We start from the raw sequence: 22,386 nt of genomic DNA on the forward strand, positions 1-22,386 counted from the left end.
GTGTTCAATGTAAGTGGTTCAAAAACACTTCTCAAATGGCCCTCATCCATGTGGACACCTAATTGTTTGTATTCCATTCCCACTAAGTCAGGAGAATACTTGGCTTAGCACATGAGAAAATGAGGACCACGAGGAATCTAACCACCTGATGAAATAAGATGGTTCAGAAAATTGCAATCTCCAAAAATGAATTCCCTGGCCCACCCTCACCTCCAGTGTTATGCTGTGGCTTAGCAAAATCATAAACTCCTCTCTTTAGTTGCTCGTTCAACTAATGCATCTATAGAACAGCATAGAATATTTCCATTGGAAGGGACGAAAAATGATCATCCAATTCAACTGTTTGTCTATTTCAGGGCTGAACAAAAGTTGAAAAGCAAAATGTTTAGGCCGTGTTGTCCAAATGCATCTTGAACACTGACAGGCTTGGGGCATCGACCACCTCTCTAGAGATCCTCTTCTTGATCACCCCCTCACTAAAGAAGTGCTTCCTAATGTCCAGTCAAACCTCCCCCTGGCACAGCTTAGAACTCTTCCCTTGTGTCCTATCAGTGGGTACCAGGGAGAAGAACTCAGCACTTCCCTCTCCATGTTCCCTCCTCTGGAAGCAGCAGGAAGGAATGAGGTGTCCTGTCAGAATTTTTTTTCTCCTAAGTAGAGAAACCTACTAAGCTGTTTCTGCATAGGGAATTCCTTACAGCCCTTTCACCAGCTTGGTTGCCCTCTTCTGGACTGTAGACTTGTTTGTCTGGGGTTTTTTTCTGGAGACCATAGTTTAGTTTCCTTTTGAGGATGACAAAACTAAGAAGCTTTAGCATTACTGCTAGTTTGGTTTGGTTTTGTTTTAATCAGTAAGTCTTCTGTCATTCTTTCTCATACTTGTTTACATTAGCTTCTTCCTGATGTGTTCATGATTTTACTGCTGAGATCACCCTTCTTTGTGCTTGATGGTATTGAGAGGCTTGTTGGTATTGAGAGCTTGCCCAAGTTTAGATTGTGTTTAGCTGCCTCAGAATTTTATATTTCATGTTTATCTCTAAGCATTTGGGGTATTCAACATCCCCAAGTCTCTCAATTCTTTTCTCTCTGAAAGCCCAGCACGAATGATTTATGGGAAAATATCACATGCATTACACCATTATTTGACTGAAATAATCTAGTTTAATTAAATCAACTGGAAGCTAAAGAATGGACATTTTATATATATATATATATATATATAAAACAGTGGCTTTAGAGGGGAAGAAAAACTTTCTTGCAGCCCACAGCACAAGCAATTTTCAAAAGCATAGGTTTTCACCTATGTGCTGTAACTGTCAGGAACTAAAGAAAGAAATGTATGGTAACACAACAATGTATTTAAATCCACACCCCAAAAAAAAAAAAAGACCAAAACCAACCCAGAAACCAAACCTCATCTCCAACCCTAAAAGTTGGGCCAACCCTATGTAATTTGTTCAGAGTTAACTTCTTCATTGAATTTCTCTGGTAGACTTCTCTTGAGTTTCGTTACAGAAGTGAGTGAGCTGATGTACTTAAGCCTGTTAAAATATGGATGGGAGCAATTTCACTCCATTAACATTTAAGCAGTGCATTTGAAGTACAGTTGTACCTTACAAGATGGTGTAAGTCCTGGTATAAGAGAACAGATGAATTATAAAATAAATTTGGTGACAAATGGTCCCTGAAAGGTATTCATTTGATCACATCTTTTTTTACAGGATTCCTTCGCTGCTTAGCAAAGCTGGCAAAGTTATTTTTTTAGCCATCAGAGACCAGGAAGGACAGAAGTCTGCTAAGAAACCTCTGTTATGCTGCATACCAGGCTGCAAAATATCTGTTTAATAGGTAAGCAGATCTTTCCCACTTAATTATAAGATAAATAGGAGTGTGGAGATGGTGGAGGTAGAAAAAGCTGATGAAATTCTTTAGGAAGGGAGATAAGGAGGAATTCTACTGTATTTGAGTACCACAGCATCTATTAGTGAAACCATTTGTTTCAAGTAAATTGTGAGATTTGTTGGTTAGGAACTGTGTTGCAAATGCTTAAGAAAAAAACGTTTTCTGTAGAAAGAGATTTGTCTTTGAAAAGGATGTCCAGAGCTCCAAGTCATTTAGTTTAGCTGTTTATAATCAAGGAAATGAAAGGAGGACAAGAGACTATGTAAATTCCCTGAAAGTCTTATCTGAGAGGAACTTAAGGTAATATACTGATGAGTACTGTGGAAAATTCCTGAATTTAAATTTGAATTTTATTTTTTTTTCTCAGGCACTGCACTTCTGTATTCATGAAGCAGAATGAAGTAAGAGCTGCATTCCATGCATAAGGAATTCCTTTCTCTGTAGTGTAAGTCAGCATTGAACGAGACAGAACATCCAACTGCCAACATCACTTTTCCTTTCTCTCTGTAGGACAACTTATTCATTACTTGTGGAAACTGTGATCAGTATGTATTCTTGAAAAATGCTGTTTATCTCTAAACATTAGTAAGAAAATAGGAAAGCAGCTCTCAGGAGTTGGCAGGAACCGGGAATGCATGAAATAATGCATAACTTAGATTTTATTTTTCTCTAGTAACAAATTGACATTGCTTTCTCAGTCAGAAACAGAATTTGCAGGATCTGGCTCTTGTTCAGGAAAGCCACTTATTAAAACTTAATGTACTGAATTATTTCTCTGCCCCTCTCCTTCATGTAATGCTTCTAAAATATTTGAATGGTGTATTTGGGTATTGTCAAAATTACAAACTAGATGCTGAAGCAATCAAAGGTTGAAGTGTGCTGTTGAACATGCATGTATTAGCCCTGCAGGGGTAGGTAGAAGTTTCATATACAAATACAGTGACTGAATTTAGTTCACAGTGCGTAAATGGACTGTTGAGAAGATTTTTATGTTGCACCCTGATGTCCTGTAATGCATTCCTACTGCGATGCTCATTTGTTGTGCCATAGTCCTATTGTAACCCTGAGAATTTTTTCAGTTGCCTTCACCTACAGATGAAGAAAAGCAGGGTATGTTAAATAAATGCAGGGGGAGTTTTTCAAATGACTAAGAAATAAATTAAGTAATCAGCATTTCACCTGCGGTACAAAAATGGATGTCATTACAAACACTACAGGGTAGGTTTTCAGCGTATGAAGGCTCTGAGTAGCTACAATCTTTGATAATTATGAGAGTTGAATGTTTAATTCCCTGTGTGCCTTACTGAGAATTAGTTAGTAGCTGTATGGGACTTAAGATCAGCTAAAGCTGTCTGCAACTCCAAGTTTTAATTTCCTAAAGTTGTGAATACTTTTTCTTTTGGCTTACAGATCTGTAGGCACTCTGCTCTGATATTATACATGCAAATTGAGTCTAACTGGATCTCTCTGTCTCAGTCTGAGCTGATGAGAAAAGCCCCATGATAACCATATGTTACACTAACTCTGTAAAGGGAGCAATGGGAAATTCTGTACTTTCCATAGCTGTCACTGGATATGTAACTTTTCCTGAACTGCATATTTAGGGACCCATGGAGAACTGGATTTACAGCCCTGTGTTTCTTGAGATACAGTGATTTTGATCTGAAAACAAAAGAAATGATTTTAAGACAGAAAACAATATTCTGTATGACTGTGAGGGGACAAAAAAAGCCTCAATAACTGGAAATGAATTATAAAGCTAGTTTTCCCAGCTTTCATGAAAAAATAAAATATGTGTTTGTGTCCTTTATAATTATCCTTTCTCCTTTTGAAGGAAGGATAATAGATTCTCTGGGAATTGTTTGTTATTTTTCAGCATTTATGTTAAAGACTAGGGTAGGTAGCTTCACATAGATTCAGTAGTGTTTACTTGCCACTCCTGTTACTGAGAAAGCATTCCCTATAGCTCTGTCTCATGAACCTGTGGCAAGTTTTCCCCATTCACCGACAATTCTGTTTTCCTGTTCCAGTAGTTGGTTTGAAATGTGTTCTGACTGTTTTCAGACAAACAGAGATTTGCTGATTTTCTGTTTCAAAATCCTGCTATGTGGTTAGCATTTTATTTTATCTCATTTTTCTAAGCAACAGTTGGTGCTTTGTGAAAATGAGGAAAAAAGTTGCCAATCAGGCTTTATCAAGCTGGGACTAAAATTAAGCACATTGTACACAAGGGTAGTAGCTATTTGTCTTTTACTTCTTGCTTTGTAGATCAGGATCAACATTGTACCTGATCTAAGATTTCCTAAAGGTGTTAAATGCCTTCTTGAATACTCTGCCTAAGATTTTCTGAGATATTAAAAAAACTTAAGGAGCAAAATTATTTCCCTTTTTTTTCTGCTACGTACATTAAGATCATACTAAAAAAAAAAAAATTGAAATTAAATTAAAAAAAATATTTCAATAACTCATAAAAATTTAAGAGCTGTTGCAATTACAGAAAAAATATTATTTGGCATATACTGGTATATCTTTTCTGTGGATAGAACTTATAATTCTCTACAGCTCCCTGGAAGGAGGCTGTAGTGAGGTAAGGGTCTCTCTTCTCCCAGGTAACAAGCAAGAGAACAAGCTGAAATGACCTCAAGCTGTGCCAGGGGAGGTTGAGGCTGGACACCAGAAAATTTCTTCACAGAGAGGGTTGGAGCAGGCTGTCCAGGGAAGTAATGAAGTCACCATCCCTGGAAGAGTGCAAGGAACAGCTGGATGTATGGTTTGGTTGACATGGTGGTGATCCTTCAAGGGTTGGACTTGATGGACTTGGAGGACTTTTCTGACCTTAATGGTTTTATGATATTTTATATATATTTAAACCATGGTATAGTTAAGCTAAAAAAGGGGTGGGGTGGGGGGAAGATCAAGTTGAAGAGATAGATTATATGAATTTTGGGGGATTAATAAATCTGGAATATTTAATGGAGTAAATGTGTCATGAGAATCAGAAAGAACTCAAGATGACCTTGCCTGCTGAGGAGACATCATTTTAGTTGTAAAAACAGTGTTTGTTCTGTGATTTTCCTGTTTTGCCAGAGAAGCAGGATTTTTGCAGTCACATGCAGGCGTAGTCTAATAATTTTTGGATGCATTTTGGTCATAGGAAATTGTTTTGAGAGTGCACTAAAGTGCTTTAAAATGTTAAAGCAAAATCACATTGAAATAACCAGATGAATTGCATGCCCAGATGAGAAAGATGCTGCATTACTTGGTTGTCCAGTAAAAATTTGATAAATGTCCCAGGCTCAGGAGAGTTTTGCATGGAGCTTACATCTTCAATATGCATCAAGGTCAATCAACCACGGGTCACAAATCTATAAGGTACCAGCCTTCATTAGAGCTCGTAGGATTGCTTTTGTGTTGCTGTTTGGAATTAGGGCTTAGTAAGAATTTTCTGTAAAGATGTTTTCATCATGATGCTTCTATCAATTGGACTTCCGTAGTTTTGCTGCCTGGCTTAACTTTTGTCTTAAAGTATTAGCTCGAAAGAACAGCAGCACAGATTTTAGAGAGTGTAGAGGAAAGTATTCCAAGGGAATGTGAGAGGGTAATTTGGATAGGGCTGAGAGAATGAAGGCACAAGGACACAGGAGGGCAGTGGGGCCGTAGTTAGTGGGACATTTTTCTGCTTAAAACAGAGATGTGTAATTGCATGTCTTGTCTTCAGGCTGTTTGCAGGTGTTTAGTTTGCTGCAGTGTTGTCTCTTCTTTCAGTTAGTACATGCTCTTTCTCAGTTGTTTTGTATTTAAAAGACATTGGATTTGCTGCTTTGTGTAAAAAAAGTTCTCCTACAACATGGCCCATTTCCCTGGCTTTTGGGAAGAGGGAAGTAAAAGGATGTTAGGTTTTTTAATGGGGTTTTGACTAGATTTTTGTAGTTTCCTCATTTTGGTCTCCAGGAAAAAGAATACATTGTTTGCAACCATCAGGAGAAGCCAACCTCTTGTGGAAAGGGGCCAGTGTGGGAGGAGATAAGAGAAGCTCAGTCTCCAGAATTATTGTGTTGGTGGTCCCCAAGCTGTTTAAATGTTAACTGAGGAGTTCAGTAAAATGTGCTTGAGGAACAACTGGGTCCAGTGTTAAAGGCAATAATTTGGCCTCTTGATGCTAACAAATGAAGTGTATGCTGACCGCAACTTGAAGGGAAAGATTACTGATTTCTTCAAAAAATATGAGCTAGTCTGAGTTTTTAAGGGGAATCTTGTCAGCTTGCCACAGTCTGTTAGAAGGAAAAGTTGTGTCCAGTTAGGGCTATTTTGTAAATTCTTTTGTAAAAAGATAGAAGGGTATGATGGGAAGGATGATTATATTGTTATAATTTGTGTGTGTCATTACAACTTTACATTTCTCAGAGTGAAATCATCACACAAACTATTCTCAGCACTTGAATATCTGAGTATTTTGACATCAGCCATCCATTGATTAAATAAATGTTTGCAGAAGGTTTCTTACTCAAGCTTCTTTTTTTCTTCTCTTTTTCCTTTTTTTCTTCCCCCTTTAGGGATGAACAAGGGCTGATTGCAACAGCTTATCGATATTACAGCTAAATCTACTAACCACCAAGGTATTCTTCTTGCTTATGATTAAAGTTGTTAAAGCAGTTTTTATTTATGTAAATTTATATCCACTAGTTTGCTAATATTCCCACACTGGGTGAATATTATGTACAAAGGAGCTGGTTTATCTGGTATGAAAAGAAAATCATAATTTTAGACAAATATTGGTCAAAAACCTTATGTACATATATTTATAATAATAATATTCAGACTACCTGAATCTCACCAAAGAAAAGCTTTGATTCATTTTTGTTGTTAAATAATCTTAATAGAAATTTCCTTACTGACTATGATGATGGCTTCCTCACTGTTTTTTTTATTTGTTTTTTTTTTTTATTTCTTGTATTCCACAGAGGAAAAATTATGAAGTCAGTTTGAACTATGGAAAAGTATGTTTGTGTAAAGTGGGGGGTTTTAATACTTACTGTGATGTGGCTACCTGTACTAAAACCCAAGGAGGATGAAAGTGAATGGAAAGAAGGAAAATGTCATTTGGGAAGTATCATTTGCATTTTCAAGATTGCTTGTTAAGCATTTTGTTGTAATGAGCACACTCTAGTAATTTTGTAGGTATTTGACAATTATCAATAGCAGAGTCATTCCCAGAGCAGCCATAAGTATTTAGATCTCTGTACTGAGCCTAATCAACTAATATACATACATATATATATATGTATATATATTCTCCCTATTTTGCTGCCCCCAAAGCATATTTTTCAGTTGTCAAACTCTTTCTTCTTCAGAGCTGTTAATCAGTTCGGAAGACTTAACTCTTAATGATTTAATTAAGTATTTGTATTATACAATATGGTATAAATTTAATTCCCAATTTAAGATAGTTAAGTAACCTTATAGAACAGATTAGGTGAATCACATTGAATATCTGTTGTTCAAATAAATAACATGGGCCTTTGGATAAATGACATCTAATCTCTAATTATGGTTTGTCAGGATTTCATCTTAAATATTAAATATTGCTTTTATATTTTATAATGTCCATGTAAAATCTACTTAAGTATTCACAAGAGGACTGCCTTCTAGGAAAGTTGCTGATAGACATTGATTGTGAAGGGTGAATGTTCTTAATGCATTAAGTATTATAAATATAAATAATTTGAGATCAGCACTGGGCTCTAGAAAACACTGGATTAATATTTAAGGAACAAAATATTTGAACATGTGCATAATTCTGAACACATATGCGTGTGTGTATAGACTTTTGTTATGCACATAAATTTACATATCATAGTACTTTATGAGTCAAAGGCATATATGACCAATTTCTTTAATATAAAAACTAAAATATTTTAGGATAATGTAAAGCCAGACCTTTCCTTCCCTATGCTTTTTTTTTTTTTTTTTTATGTTGTTAAATTACCAAATTCATGCAGGGAAAGATTAAACCAGAACTCTTCATCCCCTGTGATGGCAATATCAAGTAGTACTGATAACAAAGTACAAAATAACAAGTAGTACTAATGAGTTACAGTGCTTTGAGTACTTTTCATTTCCATTCAGTTTGGTTTTGCCATTTTGAATTTTATCATTAAATTATTATTATTAAATGCCATTTTAATGTAATCCAAGGTTGAAAAGCCAGCTTCTTTAATATCTGTTCCTTTCCCATTGTTTGTAAATACAAACCACAGCTGTTCTGTATTTTCAAGCTTATTATATCACTATTTCATTAAAAAAAAAAAGAAAAAAAGAAATGTAATTACTGGGATGATAAAACACCCATTTCCATAGTAATTGTCTTTTAATATACCAAACACCATGGCTAGCATTTTCCCTTTCTGTAGTGTTAGTGGGGTTTTTTTTGCAGATGGTTTGCTTTCAGGGCTTTAGTTTGCAGAAAGAGGAATGGATCTTAGAAGTCTGTGAAGTGCTGGTAGCTGGAGGTGTCTGAGCAGATGTGCTCCCTTAACGTTTGTGTAAAGGACATGAAAATCAACAGCAGGAATGGTAAGCATGATAATGATAATGAGAACTGTGCTTCATCACAGATGTGTAAACTCCTCTAGTCTCTCCTTAGTCTGTTAAGCTGTCCAGCAGTTCTTTACTGAAACAGACAGACTATATAGATTTTTGCTGTTTGCTATTCCAGATTGCCTTTTCAAGCAAGCACGTCTCGACCTTGGTCTGACAAAGGTGTTCTCACTAACAGTGGGAAGGGCATGTCCCCTGCTCTCTCTCTGCATATAGTGGTCGTGTGAAAATCTTGTGGACAAGGCTGTGTTCTCCCGCAGTTCACCTTTTCAACATTTGGTTTTCAGTGAGCTGGGGGAGAGAGAGAACAAAACAGGATAGAAGCACAAGAGGGAAAAAATCCACTTACACAGATTAGCCTCGATATGCACTGATTAAGCACAAGAGTAAGATCTTTTAGGAGAGGCTATATAGAGAAACTATAGATTTTCCATTTTATTACATTATGGACAAATAAAGAACTTATGTAACTGTTTTTTTGAATTAAATTAGAGTGCCAAAAGTGAAAATTATATGCAATAATAAGAAAAAAATCCTGCTTTGTTTATTTTTAAAAGAAGCAGAAGTAAATTTATGGAAATTGCTTCTATTTTCCAGCTCCACTAGCTTTCACAGAAAATTCCATTAACAAAAGGCAACACTAAATATATATTTTGTATAAATATGTGACTTTTCAAAAAATGAAGAAATTATTGGAAGATCTTGAAGTTAGACATTGCTTTTTTCCTTTAGATTTTATTTTCCCATTGAGGCAATTGGGAGTTATTTAATTTGAATATCCACAACTGCAGCAGGTGAAATATTATTTTCACCTACCCACTTCTATTTAGAAAAGTCTCCTGAGGTGTGTACTTGGTACTACTTTTTTTGTGGTTGCAGTATTTTGGGAAGTATCTTTTTCATTCCTTTGTTGAGCCTCGATTTCAGAGCACCTTGGGCAAAGGCCTTGTTCCACCTGTAGTTTCCACTTTAGTTTCGCTTAATCAGCTCTTTATTTACAGCTCCAAAAGATGGGTTTGCATGAATATACACAGAATAGAGTAACAAATCAAGCTGCACAATTTATCTACCTGGATTCCTGTACTATATGAACTGGTTGCCCTCTGGTCCATGCACTGCATTTCTGCCCGCCTGCCACACCTTACCTCATAGCTGGAAAGTACCAATATATCTCATTAAAGCTTGACTCTGTTCTCACATTCACATTTTTAATGATATTTCTTGTAGTCACAAACCTAATGCATTAGCGTCCAGGTGCCATAATAGATGACTTCACTTTCTGCAGGAAATGTTATCTGGTACTTTTGGCAATACTTCAAATTGTTTGGTTTGGAATCTTATATCTCCAGAAGAACCTTTGCAATATTTAGCCAAATTTTCTTGAATCATTAGCTGGAAAGCATGAGTGATACACCCTAGATTGTAATATCAGTAAAATCTGATTAACATTAGAAAAAACTAAATTGCATGAACTTACATTTAGTAATTACAATATTAATAGAAAAGGAAAAGCAAAGTTTGCATCGCATTTGTGTAAACTGCTTTTCCATTCTGGTATCATGTATGTTTAATTAATATGCCAGTATTGTTTAGTCCCTTACAAGAATATAGATGTCTTTAACTAATGACCATCAAAAAGTAATTGAAATGGACTTGATTTTTTCATATCAGTGTGCTTCTTTTTACTTCACTTATTTTATTTCTCCTTTCCCTGTGATTACTTGTAGGTGCTTAAGCAATTTAAGCATAAAGAAATCAACAGAAATAGGCCAATACATATTTAATTTTGACCTATAGCCTCCTTCATGGAATTTAAATCTCTTATGCTTTCAAATTAATGGTAATTTATCTGAATTAAGAATCATGTTAAATATGCCAGCAATGCAGTTCTGAATAATCAAAGGAAAGTAGTAATTTTGCAAAACTAAGGTTCCTGATTGTGCACCTTTATTTTTATGGGAGTGAAGATGTTTGTGCTCAGACACACAGTCCACTGCTTACATAATGTGTATCTGACTGAATATGCATTGAAAGTGGTTGGATGACCAGAGCCTATCCATCCCCCTTTAACTCATCTTTTCTATTTTTCTTTTAGACAATAATTTGCTCTGAAACAGATCCAAGGATAAGTTTGATGGATGTGAAGCTTTGATGATAAATCAAGCTTCAGAGACACATTCATTAAAACAGAATGGCAAGTCTACCATAATAAAAATCAAGTGTCTCAAGTGTCCAGAATGGAAACATCTCCAGATGTTCATTCCTAGAATATCTATCCACCTTTGGAGCACCCCAGATAATTTCACCAATCCTTTTTCATGAGGCTGCAGTTCAAGATGAACTATAAAGGCCACAATATTTCATTTTTTTTATAGTCTCTTGCTTTATAATGCCTTTGCCTGAACTCAGGTTTGAAGTCTCTGAGGCAAAGACTGTCTTCTTTTTTTCTAGCAATGTCCGTGACTAGAGCTCCCGATGGTTAAATATCCCCAACAAAGCACTGAGATGCTGTTCTTCTAGAATTTAAAGTAGTTTTGTGGTTGAATTCATTTATTTTAATATTTCTGTTGCAGACTAATAGCATATTCTTCTCAACCAATCAGCCAGTCAAGACTAACCACTCAGAGGTAATTTATTCTTTGATATAGGAAACTCATTGGAAGTTACATTTTTATTCAGCAGATGAACAATCTTCTGATGGCTGCAAAATTCATTCTGTAACATGAGACACATAGAAAGTTTTACAAAAGTAGAAAAGAAAGTGCTATGATAGTTTCATAGCAATTGAGGTTTTTATCTCAATCTGAAACTTTAAAAATATTCTAACTAAGGAAACAACACTTTCACTACAAGACTGTAAATGCAAAATAATCATAATATTTTATTACTCTGCGTACTTTGCTAAACAGACTCTCACTTGGCATTTATTTTCTAGTGCAACATAATAGATTTTTATGATGTCTGTATTTTTACTCTGATTCTTGTAAGCACTTACTGTGGTTTAAAGTAATTATTTAATTCAGTAAAAGTTCTACAAGGTAAAGTGTGTAGCAGCAATACAATTTATTTAATTCAATGTGAGCTGGAATGCTATTCTGCTCTGATTAAAATACTGTAACTTTACTAGAAATCTAAATTTTCATTCAGTTTCCTTGAATAAATAATAATAATAAAAATAATTTTATATTGATTCTCCCCTCCAGCTAGTGATCACTGAATTTTCTGTATATCATTGATCAATAACAGTGAACTCAATGTTGTTATTTACTTATATGTGTGAAAGGTAAAACCTACTTCATTTTGGTTTACTTCCATGTATGTGACCATGAGATTTTGAGCTTGAAAAATCTATTTTTTATAAAAATCTCAACAGGTAGAAGACATGTCTTTTAATAACATTGAGGAATAAAAGTGAAATCAAGTGCTTTAATGAATTTCTCATCAACCCTTCATAAACTCCTTCTGTAGAAACAAATGGAGATTCAGAGAGGCTGGGTCACACGTGATTTTGTGCTGGGTGAAATGGTGGGAGGTGGAATGAAAATGAAATCACAAAAGAAAAATGAATCATTAAGAAAGAAAAATATCTTGCATGACAGCTTTAGGGTGGCAACTTTTTGCCAGGAGGCAAATCCAATGAATTCTTCCATTCTGAACAGTAGAGTCCTAGTTAGCAAGTTGTACCAAATCTGCCTGGTTTGGTTGGAGCTATTTTTCTTTTTTTTTTTTTTTTCCTTTTTATCCTTCCTTGATCTTTACAGCATAACATAAAGGTCATCTGATGTCTTGAGGTAATGGGTGTACTGGGCTATATATTTGTGTAAACATATTAAACTTCCTTATGTTTCCTAGGCATTTATCAAGCAGAAGTTGTATATTTATATTCACAACATTATGCATTGCTGTTGCCCAGAGTAGGACAATTGATACATATGGAAATAGCTGAGAGAAATTTGGGATATAAATGCTCTGACAGCATCCATATTCTCCACAGCATTGTCAGGAATTTGTCTGGCACATTTGTAAATCATCAAAAGTCATGCTGGTTCAGAGACTCCAGCCTGGCTTCCTCCAGCTTGGATGTGTAGAGGTCAGTAGCTCTGACACGGATTACTACTCAGAGCTCTGTCTCCAAAACACCTTCTGCTGTTACCCCTGTGCCATGCAGGCACACCTTTCATATTTCTACCAGAGGAAGCACCTTGGGGCAGGGGGCATTCATTTTTTTTGCAGTCCAAGCAGTATCACAGGCAGCAAAAACAGAAGGGTCGGCTGGGCAAGGCAGGCTCTCAGGCTGTGAGCTCTATAGTGGGATGTGCAGATTCTGGCACAAGGGACTTTAGCCTGGTTGGCACCTCAGGATGATCAACAACAGAAATGTGTACTAAAGCCTCTATGAAGCTTTCAAAAGTTGGTTACAGCCACTTCATGTACATGAGGCAAAGACTTGTGCACATATTGATTTCCAGCAGGAAAGGTGGAGTGCATTTCCATCACTTTTGCTGGCCTTGTCTTTTCCCAAGACAGTGCAAAGAACTATTCAAATTATCACTTTGTTACACGCATGGTGAATTCTTCCCCCACAAACCAAGCAGTGTGACACGGCATTCCCTTGACAAACTTGTGAGTCTGTGGTTTGGCTGAACTATGTTGATATGCATCTAATTTTCAATTCACAGCAGTTTACTGTCCTTGGGCTGATGCTTTCAGGACAAGTCAGACTCCAGAATAATCCTAAGTGAGGGCAGTTTAAGCAGTCACCTAAAAAATCTGAACAGCAATAAATAAAATAGAAATGATGCTGGCTTTTCTGGAACTTGAAAACGTTTCTTTATATATGTTTTTAAGAGTTTTTCTGTTTTAAGATAATTGTTGAGTCATATAGACAAGTAGAGTAATGCTAATATGGGTCTCTAGAATGAAAATGTGAATAACCAGTACAATGTTACAACAGCTTTTTTTATTAACCTCTGCTCATATTTGACTTGCAATATAATTTATTCCATAAGTTTTGTGTTTCATAAAAATGCTGTGCAGCTGAGTATGGCACATGAAAGGATAATGATTCATATGCAATACTTCAGCAGTGGTAAAGAAAAACAAAATACATATTTTCTTTGTAATCCTAATGGAGCACTTTTTTTAACAAAGCATCAGGGACCATGTATTCGCAATGTGAATTACAAAAGTTACATTTCTCATTAATTATTTTGTAACTGAGTTTCTTTCAACATCAGACATGAAAGTGAAGGGCTTTTTGTTTTTGTATTAATTAGTATCTTTGTGATAAAGCATTTTTTGCTCCAGTGTCTGATAAAATAATCAGCATTAGGGTATGTGTATGCAAATTCCCTTAGGGTTCACTTCAAAGACTAAAAACAAGGCATATTTTCATACACATGAAGAATTGCTTCAGAAATATATAACATGTTGTTTGATAAATTCTTCTGAGTTAAACCTTGTAGTATGCAATATATAAAAAAAGTATAAGTCCTTTTAAAATTTTTAATTAGAGAAAATCTATTTTTGTCAATACATAACAATGGAAGGTTATTACAGTCTAGATGTTTTAGAGCTTCTGCAGGTTGGTATATTCTATTTCTTTTCAGAATGCAAAGATGTGATTTTTTTTTTTTCTTCAAAATTCACAGATTTAAGGATTGTAGAGCATGTTTATACTCCTGCTTACACACGGGGGAGCTTCTCTGCTCCTCGAGATCAGAAATGAGTCAAATCTGGCATCCTTAGCCAAAGTTCCCTACAACATGCAGTGTCAGGAATATTTGTCTAGTAGCATTGCTTTGTATATGAATATTCATACTTACAAATTGCACCTCTGTATTTATGATTTTGGCAATCAGCCTGAACTTTGCATACAGATGAACAGGCCTTTAATACCTGAACAAATGTGACTTTGAGATGTTTAGAGATAGATGAAATTTTCTGATGCTCTTCATCACCTAGTACAAAATAGGTGTTGATAAATATTACTGGTGCAGTAACATGTGCACGTTGTAGTTATATTGAAAGAAAAATCACATGAGGGTTATGTAATTCAGGGAAAGGATTACTTGTAAGCAAATCTTTACCTTTATAGCATTTGAAAAATTCTTTGTCTGGTCATTAAGTAATTCGTAGGGAAAAAAACTAAAAATTTGAGATTATCTACTGCAACTGAAGCTTTACACTCTGCCTCTTAAAAGCCTATTTATTGTGTAGCTAATGGAGAGCTCATGAGGTGGAAAGCAGTGTAAAAGGTCAGTAAGAGCTACCTGCTTGTGAGGTATTTTCATCTGCAAGAGAGTGACAAGAATTCACTTGGTTTGAGACGCAATTATTTTAAGAAGAGAAGGCAGGATCACGTGTTGAGGCTGTTCCTGAACACACCAGTGGAACATACCACTACTTCTCAGTTTTATTTGTGTTATCTGGAATTTGCGTATCCAAGCTCCTCCTTGCTTCTCTACAACAAAGGAATTTTTGATTTTTGGCCAAAATGTGGCCTCTTGGCCACTTGTGTAATTTAATTTTGTTGAATTTCTATCTATGGTGTAGGTTTACAGTTCTCAGTTTGAGCATGGCCAAAAGGAAGAAACCAATTCCTGAGTATGTGGCCAAAGCTTGGGTTCCATATTTCTTCTTCTGTGTTCTTCCTTTACAATCTTCATCATATAATTTATCTCCTTTGTATCAGACTCCAATTTCAAGTGCTCATCAGAATGAAAATCCAGATGGGAATTTTGTAATTTCTGTATCACCTAGAGAGATGGTACATTAGTTGAGGTATGCCTTATTATAGTGCCTGCAGTATCAGTTGTCACACTCCAGTCTTTCTCATGAGCGTTCTTTCATTCCTGTAGATCTCAGTAGACTCTGATACATTTTTTTCCAATCAAACTTGATGTCTCCTCTTTGAAGATGTGACCAAAGTATGTTGTTCAGCGTATGCTGATTGACATTTTGCATGAAATTTTGCAGATTGTGCTCTTGTTTCATTAGGCTTTTTGTCATTCTGTTTTCTGCTCTTGCTGTGTACTATAATCTCTCTGAGGATGACTGATTCCTGTTGCTCTTGTTAGTACACGTACCAATTTCTGACATAGTTTTTGTTCTAAAGAGTATCTAGACTCAAAGAGATATTTTTTTTTTTCAAATAATGCTAGAACAGTTACTTTGGTGTTTTGTTGGTATTAATAACAAGTTGCAAGTATATGACATGCACTGGTGACAGAAAAGCTATAGATGAGAGAATTTCAGACTGATAGGCTGTCATGTTCTTTGAACCTAGGGTTCAGTGAATATGTGAGGCGCCTGAGTATTTTCTTCTACAGTCTAATTGCTGAGTTAATTCATCCTGATAATCTTTTTAACACTACTGAACCATGCTGTACTGTGGAGCTCTTTATCTGTCTGAGACCTTTTTGTTAATCTTGAGAGCAAGTTCCTCAGTACATACAATCATATGGTATTTGCACTTTATATAGTACCTCAGAAGACATTTGAATGCATAACTATTCTAGTCTCTCTTTCCCTAATTTTTTCTACCATGATATATCCTGTGATAAACTCTGCTGATATTGAGACTTTTTATCAGTTTAACATGCTTATAATTTCTCAAGTTTTTATAAAAGTATTTTACTACTTAGAGAAAGACAAATATATATCTGACATTTTAAGCTTTATGCCAGAATTTTTCATTTAATTTCTCTCCTTCTGTAAAGAGTGTAGTGGGAATCTGTGAGTCTTCTTGAGGCTTTTTTTCTTACCATTTTTTCAGGAGGTTACATGGCTGTACCTTATCAGTGCTGGCCTTGAGGCAGCTGAATTCTTAGTAAGGGATCTGACAGAGAGAGTGCAGTTTGCCTCTTCTTCAGTTTATTGATAAAGCTATTACACAGAATACGTGCTAAGATGGATCCATGAGGAACTGATTTCCGGACCTAGAACGAACCATTTATCACTAGTCTTTGTTGACTTCACTGGGAATCTTTTGTGTATAACTTCTCATTTATCAGGAAAAAATTTCAAAGTCTGAAACATCTGAAGCATTTGAAACATTTTTGTGACAAAATAAAGTCAAATCAAATGTAAAAATTTCATTGCAAGTTCAGCACAACTTTTGTTGATGTGTCTGTTTCTCAGTCTCAACTGTAGATGGAAAAGACACTATAAATTGTTGATGCAATTTAAGCAAACAGTCTGGAGGAGGATAATGTGAGTCATGCTGATATGCTTGGACTTTGTCCATTTTTACAGTACACTGTGGACTGTCTCCAAGTGTCCTGGTTCTGGCCAGGATGGGGTAACTGAGAGAGGGCAAAGCTAGGACATGGTCTATACCATGCCACATCAATTTCTGAGGGTGTGGAAAGGAACTCTTCTGCAGGGAGGAGGGGCTCCTTCCGATCAAGAAAATATGGTGGAGGAAGCCACCCAGTATTGATGATTATTGGGGCAGGGAAGAAGGGTGGTTCCATATTAATAATTTATTTTCTTAGATGTCCTGTCCTTAGTATTGGTGATGTTACAAATAATTTTCTTATCTGATTTCTGTTTCTCATTGCTGAGATTTGTTCTTCTCTCAGCTCATGATCTTTGCCTTTTGTGCCTCCAGCTGGAAGAGGAAGGGGAAACAGCACGTGGTTTTGGTGGGAGTACTAAATTGGAGCATACCATTTCTAAATGACAAGGGCAATTAAGGTCACTGGATGCTAAAATAAAGAAATGTAAACAATGAAAATATTAAAAATGGTAAAATTCTTGGTGGTGTAGCAGAATAGAAGAACATTTGTCTGCAAATACAGGTAGAGGGAATTATGCCGTTTTTTTCTGTAAGGATTATATAACACTGCTCTTCCCATGGAAGAGTTCTGCCTAAAAAGAATTCTCAAACACTTCATTATATAATTTATTCTTCAGTTCAGGTGATGCTGTTAATTTTACTTGCTGGCAGTCATTTTTGTAGCAATTTATATTGCTATATCAGACATCTATATATCATTTTTATCTATTTTTGATGCCAAAGCTTTGAAAGTGAATGCCAATAATTTTACATGAAAAGTCTGATATGAGCTTCCTCCTTCTTAGAGCTCTAGGCTTTTTTGTTGGTGAAAATACTGAAGATTTTTGTATATTCTCCTTTATTTTGTTGCTTTTCCTCAGTAATTTAAATTTCTATAATGCTCCATGTTCTCTGGTCCCATTAATTTTGCTCTCTTTTGCTCTCCTGTTTTATTGTAAATGATTTTTTGCTCTTGTTTCACACATAAAGAATTAAACACCAACCTTTAATAACAACAGCATTTTCCTTTATTCCAGTTAACTCTATCTATATGCCCAGCATCCACATTTCTCCCTTTTGTATTTAAGGTGAACTCAATCTGCTCTCTGAAGTTCTTTTCCTCAGACTTTATCCTTGCCTGTCTTTATTCACTGGTTTCATTTCCTCAGGTTAAATTTGGCTTAAATGATCTGTACCTCCTTCCTAGTCAAGTTGGGTCCTCCACGACCTGTAAGTCGTTTTCAGCACAGCCAACTCTTCCTTCTTTATTCCCAAGTTTTTTTTTTCCTCCTGATTCTCTGCTGCACCTATATCCAAACTTGACAGATCATTTGGAGAACAAAGATATTCCCTTTAACCTTCCTTCCACCTTTCTGTGGCACTCTTGCTCATGCATTATGTTTAGCCTCCTATTTTCTAAACCCCTTTTTCCCCTTGAGGTAATTTTATTCATAATCACATATTAAGAGAGGATCTGTTTTCCTCCTCTTCAAATCTAAAACCTATTTATAAATGAAAAAACAGTTAGGTACAATGTTTTTTTCATGACATATCAAACACATCACGTAATCATATAAAGACAATTTCTCTTAACCGTTTGTTATTATTAATAAGGTATTTAGAATTACTACTTTGCACTCTCTGCCATACTAATCTGCTGTACTATTTCAGATAAGAAAAGCCATTATAAAAAATGGAACAACAGTTCTGAGTAAATTCACATTTTTCACCTTCAGTTTTCAACCAAGACATACTTTTAAGTGTCCTACATAATTTTAACATCTGCACACTTCACATAAATGTCATAACACAACATATGGAATTAAGAAAATGATGTTCAAACATCCTTAGTTTCTTTCTTTTTTGTTTGTGACTTTACATGTATTTCCTCGAAGTTGCATTACTAAATAAATTTTTAAATTAATGTTACAAAAGAATCTCTTCAGCAAAGGGACTATTGCTGTGGCTATGTAACACATACACTTTGGCAAAAGGGGAAGGGTTATCTAGCTTTGCATAGGTTTAAGATTTACCAAAAGTAAGAGACAAGGTTTGCAAATACGTGTGTGATATGGTATGGTTCTGATGTTTTATGTGTTCTTCCTTTTTATGGCATTTAATCCCCATGGTTCTCTGGCTCATCAGATCCTCCATTATCCATTTCTGATGTTTTACTGTGTGCTGCTTCATAAAAAGAGGGAAGCAAAAATAAAAGACATTATTTTTTACTTATTTGGTACATTTGGCTATTTTCTAGTCACTGACAAGTGAAATTTTTTTGTTACCTTTGAGAGAGACAAGTCTGTGTTTCTTATAGTTGGATATTGATCAGCGCCTTCCTTAAACCCAGAACATTTATTCTGAACCTATATATGCAGAAGTGCCCTAAAATACTTTTATCAACTGATCTGCCTGAATTCTGCATATGTAGTGCAGGAAATCTGCTTTCACGTATCAAGTCTGGTATCATGGTTCAGAGAGTAACTCTGGTTTTTTGGGGGATGGAAAATGTACAGCTGGAAAAGTATTTGAATTGGACATGGTATTAACCTCTGAATAGTTCCACATTATTGTTTGAGAGTGCCTTATTTACCAAATATTTCAGTCTTCTTGCCTCAGATTGGGAAAGAACACTACTTATGTCCAGAGGACATTCTCCACTCTTATTCAGAACCTTGCATCTTCTGTAAAAAGCTGTGGCTTTCTGGGAGGTGCACTCACATACACCTGCCTGCATAGTAAGGATTGCTGATCCAGCCTTATTTCATATGTCATAGATCAGCAGCAGCCACTAAATGCTGGCTGTAGAAAGAGCAGGATTAAAATATTTGAATGTTGAGTGCTTAGTCTCTTGGTTTTCAAGGTCATTGTTGCATATGACTGCCTTCAAATAATTTATATTGGCTTACTCATTTGCTCTATATGGATTATTTTTCTTTTTTTTTTCACACCAAAGAAATGTCTTTTTGAGAGAACTTTTATCAGCAAAGTAGGAAATTATCTGGTGAATATTAATAAGCATGTCTGATGCTTGAAAGTAAAGTTTAAGTGTTTGATCCTTAGCTGCACTGCAGTCAGCTTGAGCCACTTAAGTAGATATCATGAGTAAAACTGAGAAAAAAAGGAAAAACAAGAGAGAGGCTGTTGGGGTTCATTACTTGAAACAAGTGGCTTCATAGGCTGGAAATGAAATAGCTTTGTTCTCCATTTCTGAGTGATTGAAGAGCCAATGTGTTTATTCTTTAGAGCACACTGTATCTTCCACAGGGTAAGATGCAGACTTGATATGAGGGCTTTGACTTCTGGCTTTTCATGCCACTCAGCCAAGCTGGCTGTATGACTGAGAGTTATCCTCAGTCATACAGTTCCTCCATTTGCACTATGATGAAGATCCTGTGTTTCTGACCACATAGGAGGAAGGATAAAAATGCAGCTTTTCCCAGTTTATGAATAGAATTGGAGTGAGAAGGGCTTTGAGGGAAGTCTTTATCGTGTGCACAGCTGGGATCAATGACTTCCATTCTCACAATGCCTACTCAGGGCACTGCACTGAGTCCTCAGCATGGTGCAGGGATGGGTGCATTTCACCTTGAAAGCTTTAAGGTTAGTGTCTGGCATCAGTGATTACATTTGCAATTCAAGTTAGTCTATTTTCTTCTTTTTAGCTTTTATTCAACTGAATTTAATGCTTGTGAAAGGTGTTCAATTGTTATTTCTGGAGACTGATCTTCCTCTTGTCCAACACTACCCCTTCTGATGTCCCTAATGCTGAAGAAATATCTCTTAGAAGTGAGAATAATGTTTTATTTTCATGTAGCTATAACAGTTTTAATGAGTAGCTTTGTATGGAAGAACTTAAGAGAAATCTGTTCCTATCCACATTGTGGAGTAGTAACAAATAAATGACAGTGACTGTCACCTGGTAGAATCAATACTGGTTTTAAATGTTCTGCATTAAATTTGGGGTAATGCAATTCGGTGGGGGTAATATATATGGCTAAACTTTGTGAGTTTCTGGAAGCAAAGTATATCTCAAGATACTGGGAAAATGGGTGCATCAGCAGGGATGTTTTGTTGGGTTTTCACAGACACGTAGTTCTTGCATGTAAGTGACAACCAGACTGGAAAAAAAAAGTGGAATTTTAAATAAATTATCAGACTAATTTAAAGATCCTTGACATAGAAAAGTTGAATAATATGTTCCAAAACATTAAGTGTTTTTGTAATATGGGAATAACAGAGTATGACGATGTTGTCTAAGAATGTCCTTGCGGAGCTGAAGCTGAGCAAATTTGAAATTCCTGGTTCCCATTAGAAGCTGTGTTAAAATAGGGACAAAAGAGTTGAATGCAAGTTATGCATTGCTCCTGTGCAAAAAGTTTGTTTTAAATCATTCCAGCTGCTGGAGGTTTAGAGGAATTGTTCAATGATTTGGGGAGAATGTCCTCTGCAGGTTTCTGGCAGGCATTGTATAATGGCAGATTCATTGGTCTAGAGAAAGTGAACACAGGCATGCATCTCTAAATTAGAAAATACAGCCAAAAGCTGTCTTGGGGGTCTCTTCCTAGTTCAAGAAATTAAGAACAAGGTGAGAATTATGTTCACTTTCTGATTCAAAAGAAGGGAAAGCCACAGGTACAAAATGAAGCATTTCCCAGAGGTGTTTATAGAACAGTCCTTCAGACCCCCTATAATTCATTTATGTATCTATTTATGTATATACTTAGAGGTTAACCAGCTATACAATAAAAGTACACTCCCATTTCTGAGTGGTTCTGGAGGTGCATTTGAATAATTCCATCAAAGAGGGAGGGTTAAGTCCCAATGTCTCCCATCTTAGGTGGGTTAACTGAAATATAAATTAAAAAAGGGAATGTCATACCTTTCAGCCATTACAAGAAATCAGAATTCTGCTGCATTTCAGGATGTTTATAGAGTTTGTTCTTTTGACTGTGCTGGGAGGTAAGCATGAAATAAACATCGAGTTACTCAGCTGTGTCGAGACACAAGCCACTATTAGTCCTCTCCAACAGTTTCAGTAATCATAAGGAATATGAGTTTTTAAAGCTGATAGGCCTCTGAACTTTTTTTATCTTTCTAGGCTAATGTAGCTGTATGGAGATTAAAATTTTAAATTTTTGAGCCATCTGTAAGTCTCACTTTTAGACTTAATGTATGGATTTGGATTTTAAAGCCTGTCTTAGCCAAATGAATGTGAACTTCACTAAAGCCTGGAAGCTAAAAGTGTGAAACATGAAATAGGCTCAGAATAGGAAGTCTGAGCTTGCTATTTGATATTATTTGAGTGTAGTGCTAGACTACCATTTTCAGATTCTCTTTTCAGCCCAGAACTTTAAAAGAATTTTGCAAAAGTCAAGGAAAAATTAAAAAAAAAGATACAAGGATGAGATTTTCAGGTAAAGAAGAGTTTTGTATTAGTAAGAAAATCTAAGTTACTGAAACAAGGGTATAGAAACATTTTGAATACTCATTATAAGTATGTTTTTGGGGATTAGCTATCCAGCAACAAGCAATTCTTCATGATAGAGTAAAAAATAATGCAAGATCTAGTTTGCAGTTGAAATTTTGTAAATTAAAACAAGAAT

The sequence above is a fragment of the Poecile atricapillus genome, chromosome 4 (assembly GCF_030490865.1).
Source record: "Poecile atricapillus isolate bPoeAtr1 chromosome 4, bPoeAtr1.hap1, whole genome shotgun sequence".
In the NCBI taxonomy this organism is placed as follows: domain Eukaryota; kingdom Metazoa; phylum Chordata; class Aves; order Passeriformes; family Paridae; genus Poecile; species Poecile atricapillus.